Source organism: Canis lupus, chromosome 4 (assembly GCF_011100685.1).
Source record: "Canis lupus familiaris isolate Mischka breed German Shepherd chromosome 4, alternate assembly UU_Cfam_GSD_1.0, whole genome shotgun sequence".
Taxonomy (NCBI): domain Eukaryota; kingdom Metazoa; phylum Chordata; class Mammalia; order Carnivora; family Canidae; genus Canis; species Canis lupus.
Window position 1 is genome coordinate 69954398 of NC_049225.1, and position 5117 is coordinate 69959514.

A 5117-nucleotide genomic window follows, 5' to 3' on the forward strand; every position below is an offset into this window, starting at 1 on the left:
GAAATAAAAAAAATAGGACAGCAATAGTTTTATAGTAGGATTTCTCTCTAGATGATTAAAAAAGATGCTCATAAGGAGAGACTATTGACTATTATTTATCTTGGGTATAGTATCATTCGGTGTTAGTTGATTATTAGGGACTGTTTCTGGTTTTATGCCTTGGTGCTTGGAAATTGAGTTTCTAGAATAGAATTGTTTCATTTTGACTAATTTTTTTCTTTTTAAATTTTTTTTCTTATTTAAACCTTAAACTATTAGTTAATTTAATTTTATTTTTTTTAATTAATAAATTTTTATTTAAGATATTTGACAAAGTTAATAAAATTTTTAAGATATTTGACATGTGATTCCTTCTGCCGCCAATCACCATAGTTCCACCAAAGCTAGAGTGATGATCTTCAAAATAGCACTTTTAAAACAAACTTTTGTTCAATCCGCAGCTGTCACTGTCCAGAGGTCTTCTTGGATCTCCACTTGAATATGGACATACTTCAAAAACTCCCCACTGTAATCTTTGAGGTCCAATTTCTTTAGAGCCCTTTAAGTCCAGACACTGTTTTCAAGCCTTAATATTCATATTCCTATCTCTTCCTTTTCAGACCATTCTATCCTCCATCCCATGTTTTTGGATTTTGATGCTCTCTTTTTAGACGAAGCGGCTTCTTCAGGATATTCCTCTTGTCCTAAATACAGATTCATTTTCTTTGGTATTTCAGAACTTACTATGAATTCATTATTGTCCACCAATTTGATATCACATCCATCATCATGTTCAAGAGTTGTTGCAGCTTCTTCCACTGTTTCTGACTCTTCTATAGGAGAGAGAGATCCATCATCATCCAAGTATTTGTATCTATGACTGTCAAAATCTTCCCTTTCTAAATCTTTACCAACATTCATTTGTTTCAAGGATTCCTTGAGATAGTATTCATACTTCAATTTTTCAAGGTAGTTGAAAAATCCTCTTGCCACCAAAGCTTAAAATCTTTCTCCATGGTAATGGCTTTTTTACATTCTCAGATTCTAAAAATGAGAACCCAGATCCTTTGTCTTTATCTTGTTTCTTATTTATTTGGGAGTGTCTAGTGGTTTTTCTTCTTTCTCGTCTTCCCCTTGGTCTTTCTTTTGGCTTATATTTCCTCTTTTTACGTTTTCTTTTTTTTTTTAATCTTTCAAAAAAAGCTTTTAAAGTCAGTGGTCTTGGTTCAAAAGAGGAGTCACTAGATGAATACTTTGCTTCAACACCTCCAGATGAACGAACAAACTTTCTAATAGGGTTTCTTTGCCCCTGTTTTGGTGAGTAAGGGACACACTGAGTCTTAAATAAGCTGCTACCAGAAGAATTATCACTTTCATTGTCAATTTCTACAGCTGAATTAGATGCTGTAGGTTGAGAAAATTCGTTATAGGTTTCTCAAATAGGTTGAGAAAATTCGTTACGTATTCTCCCCCAAGTCCTCTCCAAATTGTGTTCACTTCACCACTTGTTTGCTTCAGAGTTCTCAACAATCACGTGGAAGGCTATTAGTTAATTTTAAAAAAACAACAACCATGTGCCACATTTTATGCTACATGGTGAATAAAATTAGTACTTTACAAAACCTAACACAGATAATTGGAAGAAGAAGACTTTTTTTTAACGAATTAGTGTTTTAAAAGTAAAACCAATGTATATTTCATATTCTGAACTACAAGTGCATTGGAGTCTATTCTTCCTTCAGTAATATATGAAACCTAATTGAGTTGTTCAGGTGTTAAGGAAAAAGAGATTGAGTCACCTAAAACTAGAAATTATTTGCCTGAATAACTTTTTTTTTTTTTATGATTAAGAGGACCAGAAAGAGAAATGGGGCATTTTAAGCAAATTTGTCTCCAGAGTACCATTCCTTAAGTAATATTATGTAATTAAACTTATTTTATGACAGTCACTGTGGCTCAAACAGTAGACTTGATTTTAATTTTATATAGATTGAATAGTTTTACTTTTCTCCAATGTATTTGAGTCACTTTATTCACAGACCATTTCCTTTTTCACATTGTCTGAATGTTTTATTCTCTGACATCCAAGGTTCATGATTTTCCATGGATCCTGATATTTTCCTTTTTTACTACTATTTATTTCAGTGGAAAAGAATAGCAGATAAGTTTGAGTAGATGCAGTAACTCAGTTGTTAAGATAACAACAATGAGAGATATACTCAGCCTTCCCTGCAATTAATCTGAGTTTTGGTCTCAAGTAATGTTTGGATAAAATTCAGTAGAATCTTTGTTCACTGAATGCTGTGTTAACTAAGTACTATGTAGCATACATTGTGCTATGTGCTGAGCCTACTCTGTTGAAAAAAAATAATCCTTTACAGCTACTTAATATGAAGAGATATGTAATACCTAGAATTAGGGAATCAGAACCAAAGCTACCTATGTATCATCAAATATGGTACCCAAAGGTGCTACCCAAACCTGGCTTGATAGGAGAATAACCTGAGAAACTTTAAATACTACTTAGATTCCTGATTTCCATATCCAGAGGCAGGGCTGAAGACTTACTCATTTTTTTCAAAGCTCCCAAAATGATTCTGATGCAATTGGCCTAGTGCTGGTTCCAGGAAAGGCAATTGGGGATCACTTGTCTTGTTAAAGTGTCTTAGAATAGTTATGATAGAAATAGCCTTGGCGTGTATATTTCTGTTGTGAATGTCCTCCTTAACTCAGAAAATGTATTGTTTATGCCTTAGTTTCTAAAGCCCCAGTTTTTTTTGAAATCAATCTCTGTAAATGCTACTGATTTGTAGGCCAGTAGTATGCAATGGTTGCAGAATTATTGAAAAAAAATCTAGATCACTAATTGTTGGATTTTATTACTTCAGAACTTAAAGGAATCCCCCTCCCCTTGCTCTATAATTATTTGTGACAAAGGCTGGAAAAGAAATTCCAAGAAAATGAAAATATCAAGGAGGGTTCAAAGACAAGAATCATGTTCCAGTAATTCAATGAATGGGTTATGAAAACTCCAAGAGCTGGAATCAGATCTTGAAATCTGTGAGAAGAACAGCTGGTTGAGAATACCAAGGAACAAATAGAAATGACTGTAGTTTTCTCTGATAGCCACTTGTGGACCAGCTGTAGCATGTCACTTGCATAGAGTGAACAAAGGCAAAAGGCCAAGGACGGTAGAACGCAATCCAGTAATAAGCACTCATGCAGATGGAGTTCTCCTTTGAGAAACTGAAATCCAATTATAACAAGAGTAATCATTCCTACAATTGCTTCATATGTTTAGTTGACAGACCCTTTACAAATATGTTAACTCAGCTAATGCCCATAAAAAGACCTAAAAGAGGCAGAAACCAATATCTTCCTTTCAAACCAAATTTGAGACAAGGCTCAGAGAAGTTAAGTGATTTTTTTTCAAGCTCACACAATATGAGTTGGGATTTGAATAAGAAAAATGGCTTCTCAATAGTGTCTTTTTTAGCCTTTATTTCCCCCCAGAATGCATGTGCCATATAATACCAAAGATTTCACTTTAAAAAATAGTTTTTGTCCAGATTTCTCACTACAGCATCATGACCGTAGGCAAGACTAAAAAAATTCTCCTTACAAACTGTCTTCGTCATGGCATCCATCACCTGCCATACCCAAACCCACTTACTCTCATTTCTGCCTTTGAGCACCAAGCCTTTTTGTTCCTTTTGGAATGCCATTTCATGTGGACTGTTCCTTTAGTTCTCAGTTATTGACTTTCCCCTGAACACTTTTCACAGCTCCCTTATTTTCATAATCTGTAGCCTGATGACCTGGCTGGCTCCTACCTCAGTGTCTGGTGTTGGCCTGAAGGGCCTAAGGTCTCCTATACAAATTCAGAGGACACTTTCAAATTATATACCAAATTATACACCTCAATTATACACCATTATATGAAATGGGGCCATATGAATGCACTTGAGTAATATCATTGTAAGTAGAGGAAGAAGGAGACACTGGTCTATTTACAGTGATCCTTCACTCAGTCAAATCAATAAAGTTAGAGAACTGATGGCTTGTTTGCACTACTTATTTTGATGTTCATGATGACTGAGATGATTAGGTGCAGTCTGATCCATGGGTTCAGGAGAAACCTACAAACTGGATAACCGACATTGGAATAATTGAATCGGGAAATCTAGAGACTTATTACTGAGTTTTAGTACTGAAGGAGAAATCAATGGTAATTTAGGTAAATCTCTTCATTGTATGGGTTACAAAGTTGAGATCCAAGGTCACAAACCTACATGTTTGTTTGGTTTTTTAAAAGAATTTATTTATTCATTCATAAGGGACACACACAGAGAGAGGCAGAGACACAGGCAGATGGAGAAGCAGGCTCCCTGCGGGGAACCTGATGTGGGACTTGATCCCAAGACCCCAGGATCACGCCCTGAGCCAAAGGTATATGCTCAACCACTGAGCCACCCAGGTGTCCCACAAACCCACTTGTTAAGTTCAAGGCAATGATTTTGTGACAAAGATGTTCACTAGTGTCCTAAATATTGATGGTTTTCCCCCAAGTACTGTATCATAACTGACACCAACTGTTCACAGCTCGTTTTACTGATGACTATGTTAAATTTTTCTTTTGTTTTCAAGCCAAGGCTATGGATGGGCCTAAATGTCAAAACCAGAGTTGGAATTCTGGAGTGAAAGAATGAAGTCTGGGCTGAGAACAAAGAATTGGAATAGAGGAAGAGATTGATTTGTTTACCCAAGCTTGGTACAAGGAGGAGAATTTAATCTGAAAATAGGCTAGTAATTAAGGGTGTAAGCATGCTCAGAACAAAGCAGAGATGGATTTTTAAATTGTGAACCTTCAGCAAAAGCAAAGGCACTTAGAGGCAGTGCAGTACAGTGGTTAAGAGTTTAGTTTGGGAGCCAGAAAGCCTAAGTTTGAATTCTGGCTCTGCAACTTAATATCTATGTGAGAAAATTGCTTTTTTCTGTGACTCCTTTTTATTTTCATTCTAATTACAAACAGAAGCTAATAATAATAATAATAACAATAATAATACTGATTTCAAACACCTATTATGATTGAATAAGTGAAGTACTTATAACAGTGTGAGGAAAAGAGTAAACACTAT

General features: G+C 35.3%; 1 pseudogene; it reads right to left on the reverse strand.

Moving 5' to 3' along the window:
* Positions 1 to 573: 573 nt before the first annotated feature.
* Positions 574 to 3617, reverse strand: LOC100688630 (annotated as a pseudogene).
* Between the last annotated feature and the right edge of the window lie 1500 nt (positions 3618 to 5117).